Source organism: Triticum urartu, chromosome 7A (assembly GCF_056163025.1).
Source record: "Triticum urartu cultivar PI428250 chromosome 7A, HENAU_Tu73, whole genome shotgun sequence".
Taxonomy (NCBI): Eukaryota; Viridiplantae; Streptophyta; class Magnoliopsida; order Poales; family Poaceae; genus Triticum; species Triticum urartu.
Window position 1 is genome coordinate 105902183 of NC_141879.1, and position 14518 is coordinate 105916700.

Here is a 14518-nt window from a genome sequence, read left to right on the forward strand (position 1 = left end):
GGTCTTTAAACGCCCGGCACGGGCGGTGCAGATGTATATGTTGCCTCCGACGCCGGTGCACGAGGACCGGATCATACCTTGGCCATGAGTCCGTTGACCTGTGTATAGCATAGCATACCGTGGAAAAAACTTTGGATGATACTTAATTATACCATTAAAAGTTTAGAAAAATAGCACCTGATTTGTTCATATGGCAGATGATCCATATGTAATATCCATCAATAAATTTGGGAGTGAAGCGCAGCAGAAGAGGCAGGCAAGCCGGCAGGCGTAGCGGTGAAAATGCCATGGTGAGGTCAGCGGAAACGCGGCCAGCCCATGACTTCGGCGACTTGGAGCAGAGGACGGCTTCAGGTCGTACCTACTCCTCCCCTTTTTTATCTTTTTTTCGCAAAGGCTGTCGCATGTCCTCATTAGTTCTAACATTTATCTGGAGGTACGTGGTTGACGATCCTTTGATATCACATCCTTGTGAGATTTTGGGCCCTGTGCTAATTCATTTGATGAATAGTACTAGTACTAGACCTTCCATACTAATAATAGTCCTTTCCTTATTCTCCTTTTCTCTTGGCCTTTTGACTCCCGCAGATTTCTCCTGCATGTGCGTGCCCCGTCAAACAAGGCTAGCGGGCACATGCCCCAAGTACCTCTTTGTCCGCGGCCTTGGGCGTCTGCTATTGTATATATTTCTTTTGTCGCAGGTGACAGCCATAACAGTAGATCCTGCCGCTGCCCCTTTACTTTGTTGATGCTGTCCGCACGCAGCCGCTAATCATCGGTTTAGACGACCGGTCCCAATAAACCGCCTGCTTTTTCATCAATCCGGTAGGCATCGTCCAATTTGAGTACGCAACACGGGCATGGGCCCGAGTCCAACTCTAGTACAACTTGATGTTATTGCTTCTGCTTTATGCTTCCGAGTCGCCGAATCCGTATTGTCCTCCGGTGCAGCAGCAAAGTCCCTGATGTTCATTGAAGAAAATCTGACCAGCTAAAATCTCAATCACGCGCACAACGCTCTGCGGGAACAGCTGCTCTCGGGAAAGCCAACCCTAATTTTTCTTAAACTTAAATCTCATAGATTGTAAATCTGAACTGATGAACTTGAAGTTGATGAAGATCTTTCAAAACCGGCTCTTCTTATCCGGAAAATCACGCTTCTCGATCTCTCGGAGAAGTCCCTCCAAGAACTCAACACCGCCGTACGCAGGCCCCATGGTGGGCGCCAACTGTCGTGGGATTGTCACGGCAGATGTCCTAGTGTGAGGACTTAGTCGTGAGGCCAACGCATCTATGCGGTAGCTTGAAGGGGTTGGTCGGAATCGAGAGATGCACGGCGGATGAACACACAAGACAAGGATTTAGACAGCTTCGGGCCCCGGGAAACATCATCCGGTAACAACCCTACATGTTGTTTGAAGCTAGGTCTCATTATCATCGCGAGGGAGTCGCCGTAAACTGGCTCTCCTCTTTGTCTCCAGCCCTAAGATTGTTTCTTCTTGCTTGTAGCCTCTCTCCCTTGGGGAGCCCCGCCCCTCCTTATATATGTTGAAGGGGCGGTTTATATGTGGAGTCCTCCTAGGATTAGGTTTAGTCTATCTCTAATACAAACTGGATACAAGTCCTGGTATTAACTCCTTGTAAGGTAAATATTCCTCATGCCTTTCTCTTAAACCGGCCCACCATAGTATGAACCGGCCTTCATGAACCGCCCGTTGGGCCACCGGGTCTTGTCGCTCCTCTGACCCGCCTGCCGGATTACCAATGAACCATAAACCGCCAGGTCCAAACGGGTGGCCAGTGAATCGTCAAGTCTTAGCCGGGTCTCAAGTAAAACCGCCAAGTCCGGCCGGATTATACTTCCGGCCGGTTAATGCCGCGGGGTATACCCCCGACAGTTTCCTTAGGGTATCCTATGAAGACGCAGTTTTCCGACTTGGGTTCGAGCTTTTCAGGTTGAAGTTTCTTGACATAAGCATCGCATCCCCAAACTTTTAGAAACGACAGCTTAGGTTTCTTCCCAAACCATAATTCATATGGTGTCATCTCAACGGATTTAGACGGTGCCCTATTTAAAGTGAATGTAGCTGTCTCTAGAGCGTATCCCCAAAATGATAGCGGTAAATCAGTGAGTGACATCATAGATCGCACCATATCCAATATAGTGCGATTACGACGTTCGGACACACCGTTACGCTGAGGTGTTCCAGGCGGCGTGAGCTGTGAAATGATTCCACATTTCCTTAAGTGCGTACCAAATTCGTGACTTAAATATTCTCCCCACCGATCTAATCGTAAGAATTTTATCTTTCGGTCACGTTGATTCTCTACCTCATTCTGAAATTCCTTGAACTTTTCAAAGGTCTCAGACTTGTGTTTCATCAAATAGACATACCCATATCTACTTAAGTCATCAGTGAGAGTGAGAACATAACGATAGCCACCGCGAGCCTCAACGCTCATTGGACCGCACACATCAGTATGTATAATTTCCAATAAGTTGGTTGCTCACTCCATTGTTCCGGAGAACGGAGTCTTGGTCATTTTACCCATGAGGCATGGTTCGCACGTGTCAAATGATTCGAAATCAAAAGACTCCAAAAGTCCATCTGTATGGAGCTTCTTCATGCGTTTGACACCAATGTGACCAAGGCGGCAGTGCCACAGATATGTGGGACTATCATTATCAATCTTACATCTTTTGGTATTCACACTATGAATATGTGTAACATCACGTTCGAGATTCATTAAAAATAAACCATTGACCAGCGGGGCATGACCATAAAACGCATCTCTCATATAAATAGAACAACCATTATTCTCGGATTTAAATGAGTAGCCATCTCGTATTAAACGAGATCCAGATACAATGTTCATGCTCAAAGCTAGCACTAAATAACAATTATTGAGGTTTAAAACTAATCCCGTAGGTAAATGTAGAGGTAGCGTGCCGACGGTGATCACATCGACCTTGGAACCATTCCCGGCGTGCATCGTCACCTCATCCTTCGCCAGTCTCCGCTTATTCCGCAGCTCCTGTTTTGAGTTACAAATATGAGCAACCGCACCGGTATCAAATACCCAGGAGCTACTATGAGTACTGGTAAGGTACATATCAATTACATGTATATCACATATAACTTTAGTGTTGCCGACCTTCTTGTCCGCTAAGTATTTGGGGTAGTTCCGCTTCCAGTGTCCCTTTCCCTTGCAATAAAAGCACTCAGTCTCAGGTTTGGGTCCATGTAACACCCTCGATGCGACTATATCTCCCACGTGTCGAGGCACGACTTAGAGGCATAATCGCATTGAAGGCATATGTCGCAAGTTAGGCAATCTTCACAACATCCCATGTAATATGAATAATAAGGGGGAGATAACATAGTTGGCTTACACTCGCCACGTCAATCAAGTACATAAATAACATTACATCATCCAAACACTCATGGCCCGACTACGGTGCCAAAATAAAAGATAACCCAACAAGCGACACGGTCCCGATCACCCCCAACTGGGCACCACTATTGATCATCAGGAAAGGAAACATAGTTACGTTGAGAGTCTTCGTCGAACTCCCACCTGAGCTCAAGCGCGTCACCTGGAGCGGAATCATCAGGCCTTGCATCTGGTGTAATAGTAATCTGTGAGCCACAGGGACTCAGCAATCTCGCACCCTCGCGATCAAGACTATTTAAGCTTATAGGTAAGGCAAGGGAAAGTATATGTGGAGCTGCAGCAAGCGACTAGCAAGTATGGTGACTATCCTAACCGCAAAAGAGAGCGAGAAGAGGAGGCAAAGAGCGAGCAAGAAACTAAAGAGCAACCTGCGCAAACATTACTCCAACACCGTGTCCGCTTCCCGGACTCCGCCGAGAAGAGGCCATCACGGTAACACACTCAGTTGATTCATTTTAATTAAGTTAAGGTTCAAGTTATCTACAACCGGACATTAACAAATTCCCATCTGCCCATAACCGCGGGCACGGCTTTCGAAAGTTCAAATCCCTGCAGGGGTGTCCCAACTTAGCCCATGACAGGCTCTCACGGTCAACGAAGGAATAGACCTCCTCCCGAGACGTTCCGATCAGACTCGGTACCTCGGTTCTTCAAGACACTTCGACAGGTTAAAACAAGACCAGCAACACCGCCCGAATGTGCCGACAAATCCCGATAGGAGCTGCACATATCTCTTTCTCAGGGCACACTCAGATTGACTAAACTTCCGGTAGGCCAGCCCAGAGTTGCCCCTGGTAGCCACCGGCGGCTGACAGTTTGGACCAACACTCAGAGGAGCACTGGCCGGGGGGGGGGGTTAAAATAAAGATGACCCTTGAGTCTGCAGAACCCAAGGGAAAGAAAAGGGTAGGTGGAAAATGGTAAAACCAAGGTTGGGCATTGCTGGAAAAGCTTTAATCAAGGCGAACTATCAAGGGGTTCCCATTATAACCCAACCGCGTAAGGAACGCAAAATCCGGGAACATAACACCGATATGACGGAAACTAGGGCGGCAAGAGTGAAACAAAACACTAGGCGAGAGGCTGAGCCTTCCACCCTTTACCAAGTATATAGATGCATTAAGATAACAAGATAATATAATGATATCCCAAAAAGTAAATAAATGTTCCAACAAGGAACGGCCTCCAATCTTCACCTGCAACTAGCAACACTATAAGAGGGGCTGAGCAAAGCGGTAACATAGCCAATCAACGGTTTGCTAGGAAAAGATGGGTTAGAGGTTTGACATGGCAATTTGGGAGGCTTGAAAGCAAGTGGTAGGCATCATAGCAATGGCATAGCAAAAGAGTGAGCAATCTAGCATAGCAAAGATAGTAGTGATTTCGAGGGTATGATCATCTTGCCTGCACAGTTGTCAGAGTTGACTGGATCCTCGAAAGCAAACTCAACGGGCTCCTCGTTAACGAGCTCGTCTCCCGGCTCTACCCAAACAAGACAAACAAGCAACAAGGAAACAATCAACCACGTGCAAGGAACAAACGATATGATGCAAAGATGATATGCTATGCGGGATGCGATGTGGGATGCATATGCAAGATGTGACAGGAATGCATGAACCTGGCCTCAACTTGGAAATCCAAGTGTGCCACTGGAAAGATGAGATGAAATCACTTGAAAACGATATAAAGAACGCCGGAATCGGAGCTACGGTTTGGAAATGACAAGCGATTCAAATATGACACCGGTCTGCGATTTACAGCAAGTAGGCATCTAAATGCAATGAGATGAACATGCTACAGCACCCAAACATGACAGCAAAATACATGGCAGGGATGCATTCAAGATGCTTAATAAAAGTCTAGCACTGAGCTACAGCCAAATCATCCATTAACAGGTTCAAACAAGCATGGCAAAAATGCATATGGCAAACAGATTTCAGACTTAGTGAAATTAACACTTGTCTGGAATTTTAGATCAGGTAGCACTCTTCGGAGCAACAAAACTACATGCTACAGGAACTGAACATGGCAAAGTAAAGCATGGCATGGAGATACTCAAAGAGCTTAACAAAAGTCCCTTAGTGACCTTGAGCCAAAAGGGATCAGAAAATACAATTACAAGCATGTGAACATAGCAAAAACATAATCAGTTTTCAGACTTAGTGAAAACTGGCACATGCTGAAACATAACTCAAGTAGGCATGTTTACGAGCTTGAAGCACTCACTACGGAGAAAGTCATGACCAACTAAGCATACATCTATCAAGAACACACAAAAAGCAAGCTAGACATGGCAAGAACAATAGCATAGCATGCACGGATCAACTACAACATCATCGGCAAAATTGCAAACGAGTTGACAATCTGACCAGATTCACAAAGTAGCAAAAGTAGAGCTCGATTGACTCAAGCTAGGGTGCTCCATAATTGCAAACAAAGACATGGATGGATAGAGCACTACAATATTAACAAAACATCCTTACTAACCATCCTCAAAAGGGGCACAGATCACTAGGAAATAACATGAACATATGGCATCATGAGATAAACAGATCAAGAACTTAGTGGAATTGCTAAGTCCCTGAAATCAGAATTAACAAGTGCACCACTTTGCAAGCTTGTACTAGTCACCACACACATCACAAAAATACATGGGTTGCACCTCTGGAAAGATGACAAAACCCTTAACAAAACATATGTAGAGCATCAGGGCATATCATGCACACAATAATCATGGCAAAAATGACAAAAAGCTAAATGCAGCAGCAGATCTGACAATTATCTCAAGTAGCCCTCTTCTAACAGCATTTCGGGCATCAAGATGAACTCAAATGAAAATGACGCAATGGAATGAAATGATGTACTCTCTGAGATGAACATTTTGATATGCTATATGCATGAATCGGAGCTACGGATGTGAAGTTACAGGGCTATGAACATGAGCACTTGGATCTGGAATCTCGAGGACTTAGTAGAAAAATCAACCTCCGGATCTAGGGTTTCACGGCACGCAACCCGAGGCGGTGGCGCACTGTTCACCGGCGGGGACGAGGACGGCGGCCGGCGAGGTCGAGGACGGGATCCGGCGCTCCCGTGGCCGGATCTGGCCGGAGACGAGGCGGGGAGGCGGCGGGGATGGCGAGGAGGCGCGGGCGCGGCGGGGCCGCGGCGGCGGTTGTCGGTGGCGGGGCCGGCTTGCTCCGGCGGCGGCGGCTCGGAGGAGGAGGCGGCGCGCTCGGGCGGCGGGGGCCGGGCGGCGCAACGAGGGCGGCGCCCCTCGGGCGGTTGGCGGCGGTGACCGGGCCTCGGGGGCCCTCCCTAGGCCTCCCGGGCCGGCGAAGTGGGGCGAGGCGGCGGCGAGTGAGGAGGCGACATGTGGCGGCGGCGGGGTCGGCCCGGACGTGTCCGTCTGTGGGATTTTTGTCTGGCGGCGCGCGGTGATGAGATCTAGGGTTTTCGGGGGGGAAGGAGACGGAGATTTTCGGGGATCTTTAAATAGGCATAGGGGGAGCTAGGAGAGTCCAAATGAGGTGCGGTTTTTGGCCACGCGATCGTGATCGAACGATCTAGATGATGGGGAAGGCTTAGGTGGGTTTTGGGCCAAATTGAAGGGGTGTTGGGCTGCAACACACACGAAGCCTTTTCGGTCCCTCGGTTAATCGTTGGAGTATCAAACGAAGTCCAAATGATACGAAACTTGACAGGCGGTCTACCGATAGTAAACCAAGGCCTCTTGGCAAGTCTCCGTCCAATCCGGAAATGTTTAATCCCCACACACGAAAGAAAGGTAGAAAAGACCACCGGAGGAGAACGAAGCGCCGGAATGCAAAACGGACAACGGGGAAAATGTTCGGATGCATGAGATGAACACGTAAGCAAATGCAATGCACATGATGACATGATATGAGATGCATGACAACGATAACAACACACGGAGACAAAGACCCGAACCCGAGAAAATAAAATAACTTAACGCCGGAAATGGCAAGAGTTGGAGTACAAATTGGGAAAGTTACATCCGGGGTGTTACAGTCCATTCTTTGGCTTCTTCCCGACAACTGATTTACCGGCCGCTGCAACTCCCTTGCCGTCCTTCTTGAAGTTCTTCTTACCCTTGCCTTTCTTAAAACTAGTGGTTTTATTGTCCATCAACACTTGATGTTCCTTTTTGATTTCCACCTCCGCTGATTTCAGCATTGAAAATACTTTAGGAATAGTTTTCACTATCCCCTGCATACTGTAGTTCATCATAAAGCTCTTGTAGCTAGGTGGGAGCGACTGAATGATTCTTTCAATGACTGCCTCGTCCGGGAGGTTAATGTCCAGCTGGGACCAGCGGTTGTGCAACCCAGACATTTTGAGTATGTGCTCACTGACAGAACTATTTTCCTCCATCTTACAACTGTAGAACTTGTTGGAGACTTCATATCTCTCGACCCGGGCATGAGCTTGGAAAACCATTTTTAGCTCTTCGAACATCTCATATGCTCCATGTTGCTCAAAACGCTTTTGGAGCCCCGGTTCTAAGCTGTAAAACATGCCGCACTGAACGAGGGAGTAATCATCAGCACGCGACTGCCAAGCGTTCATAACGTCTTGGTTCTCTGGGATGGGTGCTTCACCTAGCGGTGCTTCTAGGACATATGCTTTCTTGGCAGCTATGAGGATGATTCTCAGGTTCCGGACCCAGTCCGTATAGTTGCTGCCATCATCTTTCAGCTTGGTTTTCTTTAGGAACGCGTTGAAGTTGAGGTTGACATGAGTGTTGGCCATTTGATCTACAAGACATTTTGCAAAGGTTTTTAGACTAAGTTCATGATAATTAAGTTCATCTAATCAAATTATTTAATGAACTCCCACTCAGACAGACATCCCTCTAGTCATCTAAGTGATACATGATCCGAGTCAACTAGGCCGTGTCCGATCATCACGTGAGATGGACTAGTCATCATCGGTGAACATCTTCATATTGATCGTATCTTCTATACGACTCATGTTCGACCTTTCGGTCTTCCGTGTTCCGAGGCCATGTCTGTACGTGTTAGGCTCGTCAAGTCAACCTAAGTGTATTGCGTGTGTAAATCTGGCTTACACCCATTGTATTCGAACGTTAGAATCTATCACACCCGATCATCACGTGGTGCTTCGAAACAACGAACCTTCGCAACGGTGCACAGTTAGGGGGAACACTTTCTTGAAATTATTGTGAGGGATCATCTTATTTAAGCTACCGTCGTTCTAAGAAAATAAGATGTAAAACATGATAAACATCACATGCAATCAAATAGTGACATGATATGGCCAATATCATCTTGCTCCTTTTGATCTCCATCTTCGGGGCGCCATGATCATCGTCGTCACTGCCATGACACCATGATCTCCATCATCATGATCTCCATCATCGTGTCTTCATGAAGTTGTCTCGTCAACTATTACTTCTACTACTATGGCTAACAGTTAGCGATAAAGTAAAGTAATTACATGACGTTTATGTTGACACGCAGGTCATAAATAAATTAAGACAACTCCTATGGCTCCTGCCGGTTGTCATACTCATCGACATGAAAGTCGTGATTCCTATTACAAGAACATGATCAATCTCATACATCACATATATCATTCATCACATCCTTTTGGCCATATCACATCACATGGCACATGCTGCAAAAACAAGTTAAACGTCCTCTAATTGTTGTTGCAAGTTTTTTACGTGGCTGCTATAGGTTTCTAGCAAGAACGTTTCTTAGCTACGCCAAAAACACAACGTGATATGCCAATTTCTATTTACCCTTCATAAGGACCCTTTTCATCGAATCCGATCCGACTAAAGTGGGAGAGACAGACACCCGCTAGCCACCTTATGCAACTAGTGCATGTCAGTCGGTGGAACCAGTCTCACGTAAGCGTACGTGTAAGGTCGGTCCGGGCCGCTTTATCCCACGATGCCGCCGAATCAAGATAATACTAGTAACGGCAAGTAAATTCACAAAACCAACGCCCACAACAACTTGTGTTCTACTCGTGCATAGAAACTACGCATAGACCTGGCTCATGATGCCACTGTTGGGGAACGTAGCAGAATTTTAAAATTTTCTATGCATCACCAAGATCAATATATGGAGTCATCTAGCAATGAGGGAGAGGGGAGTGCATCTACATACCCTTGTAGATCGCGAGCGGAAGCGTTCAAGAGAACGGGGTTGATGGAGTCGTACTCGTCGTGATCCAAATCACTGATGACCGAGCGCCGAACGGACGACACCTCCGCGTTCAACACACGTACGGTTGGGGAAGACGTCTCCTCCTTCTTGATCCAGCAAGGGGAAGGAGAGGTTGATGAAGATCCAGCAGCACGACAGCGTGGTGGTGGAAGCAGCGGTGATCTCGGCAGGGCTTCGCCAAGCTCCAACAAGAGGGAGAGGTGTTATGAGGGGAGAGGGAGGCGCCAGGGGCTTGGGTGCGGCTGCCCTCCCTCCCCTCCACTATATATAGGGCCCCTAGGGGGGCGGCGGCCAAGGGGGGACTTGCCCCCCAAGTTAGGTGGGGCGCCCCCCACCCCTAGGGTTTCCAACCCTAGGCGCAGGGGGAGGCCCATGGGGGCGCACCAGCCCACCAGGGGCTGGTTCCCCTCCCACTTCAGCCCATGGGGCCCTCCGGGATAGGTGGCCTCACCCGGTGGACCCACAGGACCCTTCCGGTGGTCCCGGTACAATACCGATTACCCCCGAAACTTTCCCGATGGCCGAAACTGGACTTCCTATATATAAATCGTCATCTCCAGACCATTCCGAAAATCCTCGTGACGTCTGGGATCTCATCCGGGACTCCGAACAACTTTCGGGTTACCACATACTAATATCTCTACAACCCTAGCGTCACCGAACCTTAAGTGTGTAGACCCTACGGGTTCGGGAGACACGCAGACATGACCGAGACGACTCTCCGGTCAATAACCAACAATGGGATCTGGATACCCATGTTGGCTCCCACATGTTCCACGATGATCTCATCGGATGAACCACGATGTCGAGGATTCAATCAATCCCGTGTTCAATTCCCTTTGTCAATCGGTACGTTACTTGCCCGAGATTCGATCGTCGGTATTCCAATACCTTGTTTAATCTCGTTACCGGCAAGTCACTTTACTCGTACCGTAATGCATGATCCCGTGACCAAACACTTGGTCACATTGAGCTCATTATGATGATGCACTCTCCGTCATACGGAGTGACAAATTCTAGTCTCGATCCGTGTCAACCCAACAGATACTTTCGAGGATACCTGTAGTATACCTTTATAGTCACCCAGTTACGTTTGGTACACCCAAAGCACTCCTACGGCATCCGGGAGTTACACGATCTCATTGTCTAAGGAAATGATACTTGACATTGGAAAAGCTCTAGCAAACGAACTACACGATCTTGTGCTATGCTTAGGATTGGGCCTTGTCCATCACATCATTCTCCTAAAGATGTGATCCCGTTATCAATGACATCCAATGTCCATAGTCAGGAAACCATGACTATATGTTGATCAACGAGCTAGTTAACTAGAGGCTCACTAGGGACATGTTATGGTCTATGTATTCACACATGTATTATGATTTCCGGATAACACAATTATAGCATGAATAGTAGACAATTATCATGAATAAGGAAATATAATAATAATCATTTTATTATTGCCTCTAGGGCATATTTCCAACACTTCCTTCGTTTCTTTTTAGTCTGCATATAAGGTTTGGTCAAAATCAAGCTTTGTAAAATTTGACTAACTTTATATTAAAAATATAAACATTGACAATATGAAATCAACATTATCAGATGCGCCACGAAATGTATTTTCATACTATATAGTTTTAATATTGTATATGTTCATATTTTTTTATATAAATTTGATCAAACTTTATGTAGTTTGACTTTGACCAAATCTTATATGCGGAGAAAAAAAACGGAAACACTAACGCCCACACGTGTGGGTGTTCCTCAACTTGCCCACACGCCTGAATCGTCGTTCACTGTCTTTTGTACGAATCTTGACACGAAAAGGTGGATTTGATGTGCCACGTAGGACGGGGCTGGTGTGTGGGCGTTGGAGAGTTTGCCCACACGCCCGCATCACGCTGTTTGCCAGCTGCGCTGTGTGGGCGAACTAGTTTCTGCCCACACAGCCACCATCTAGTTCATGCGCGTGTGGGCGAAATGCTTTTCGCTCACACAACACTCCGACGTTGTGGATGGCAACTGCAGTTACGCGAACGTGACAACTAGGTAAACACACATGACAACTGTGATTCTTTGCTAGACGGCAACTGCAGTTGCGCATACGTGGCAACCAGATAAACACACATTGCAACTGTGATTAACAATACATGACAATTATGGTTGGACCACACGTGTCAACTAGGTAAACACACATGACAACTACTGTTTGACCATATGTGACAAGTAGTTAATCACACACGCAACTACGATTTGATTACACACGGCAACTACCAGAAATTAGACATGGCAACTGTAGTTAACCAAAACAGATAGAGTTGCCATGCTTTTACAACTACACTTGCCATCCCGGATAGTTACATCTGCCAATCAGGATGGTAACTAAATTATCATCCCGCGGGGTACCTAACGTAGCTGCGCCAGGACGTGTGGACATTTTTGCTTCGTGCCACACACGCGAGGTGGAGATGAGTAGTACTTGTTGGGCGTGTGACACGAAGTAGCCGCGCTCACACATGTGGGCAATTCTAATGTCTGTCCACACACAGCCCGTGTGAGCTGCCTGCTGCTCACACCACACACGGTGGATGGGCGCATGTCGAATATACCACACATGTGGCAGTTATCGGCGTCAAAAAGAAACAGAGGGAGTATATTCGCTCCGGGTTCGGCCAACCTCGAAACAATCCGCACCTGCAAATGCACAGTAGTAGAATATTCGTTGGAGCCTGATCCTGGTTAAAAAAGAACTTTCCTCCTCAACGAAGAGAGAGACCTGTCAAATCGAGAGAGAGAGAGAGCTGTCGTCCATGTGGCCGGTCGCGGCACGCGACGGGCTGCCGTTGGCCCACGCGACCTCGTTTGGATCGTGGCAACCCGCCGCGCGACGGCGCGAGGCTGGCTGGGAAAGGAACCGATCGAGGCCGAGGCCGAGGCTGCCACGGCGGATCCACGCCGACGCAAATGCCAGGACTGGATCGGCACCCCCCGTGGCCGTGGACGTGGCCGGGTCAAACCCCGACGTTGCGTGTCACGCCGATCGGCGGCACCGCGTGGACGACGTGGACGAGGACGACGACTTCCGTCGATACCGGTGCAGCTGCCTGCACGAGCCACGTTTGCCTCACGTTTGAAACCGTGACGATAACGCAGCCTATCTATCCGGTCCGTCTGACGTGTACCCGAGGTGGAGGCCATTTGTTGCCAACGAGATAACGCTCGCGCCGTTTCCACGTCACATAAGTATATCTTCTGGTACCCCTCAAAAAAAAAGTATATCTTCTGGTGCCGCGAAATCAAGAAGAACGGCTACTCGTATTAGGCCAACTCCACGGCGTGATTCCATCCCGTTCGGCCCGTCCATTCGGCGTAAAAGGAACAAACCAGACGACTCAACTCACGATGGCATGGATTCATCTGGTCCGCTTTGTGTCCGGGCCGATCCATTTCGAGCATAAGAGCCTCTTTGATTCGTAGGATTTTGAAAATATAGGAATAGGAAAAGTGTAGGGTTGGAGTGGCATGTCCATTTGAATCCTATAGAATTAGCAATGATTGTTTGATGCCACGGAAAAAACAAAGGAATTGTAAAAAGAGGTTTGAGTGGATGTTAAATTTCTTATGAAATGTAGTATAGAAGATTTCATAGGAAAAATTCCTATGGGATCCAATCCTATAAATCAAAGAATCAACATATGAAAAAATCCTAAGGATTTCAATCCTCCAGAAATCCTATAAAATTCCTTTGAATCAAAGAAGCCCTAAACATGTGCTGAGTTTGTGTCGCGGCGGACAGCAAACGGACGTGTCGCTCGTTCGCATTGGGGCTGCGTGGCAGACGGTCACCTATCTCCCACCCGCCAACATCAATGCGCACGCGCGGGCGGCCCCACCTATCATCTGCCCAGCGAACGATCGTCGTCCTTCTTAAATGGGAGGCCGTGGACTGGTCGTCGTCCACACTCTCCACTCCAGCCCCATCGAAACCCGACACGTCCCAAACCCTAGCTCTCCCTCTGCCCGTTCTCGATCTCGCCGGCCGGCCGCCTCGCAGCCATGGGGTTCTGAAACCACGGCCGCAAGGGGAAGCACGACCGCGAGGTTGGCTCGTCCTCGGGCCGCTGCCACGGCACCATGAAAGAGGAGCCCGCATCACCAGCGCGCCGGCCCCCCGCGCCGGCCCCATTCACCATCGGCCCTATGCCCGGCAGCGAACGCGACCGGCAGTACATCAGCGCGGATGTATGTCGGCGTTATTGGGAGACGGGGACGTCGCTCCCGTGGAGCGACGTCCATCTCCCCAATAACTGGCATCTCTCCGCCGACCGGGTCCCGATCCCGCCGGTTCCGACGAGCGGTCATGCGCGCCGCGAGGAGATCGAGCGTCGCCGCCGCCTCCTTTCGGACGACCTGTACTACGACTCCAGATACGCCCCCGACTTCGTGCTCTGGGACACGTGGTTAAGGGACGAGCACGACGTGCAGCGCGCCTCTTTCTTCGTCGGCACGTCGTCGGGGCCGCGGTGGCCACGTCGAGAGTGCGCAACGCTGCTCCCAAGGTGCGCGGGCGTACGCGGGTACGCGGCCTCACGCCCACGCCGCCCCTTCACCATCTCCGTCGCCACCACCACCACCTCGCATGACAGCGGAGGAGGAGGCCCGGCTCATGCAGCGTGTCATGGAGAACACCATGAAGACGCACGATGAGTGCCAATGGGAGGGCCTCGAGGAGATGATGGCCCTCTCTGCGACCGGCGACGTCGCCATTCCCGAGCTGAAGATGGTAAGGGCGGAGGAGGTGATGGAGGAGGAGCCAGTGGCCGCGTTTCACCCGGGCCTGG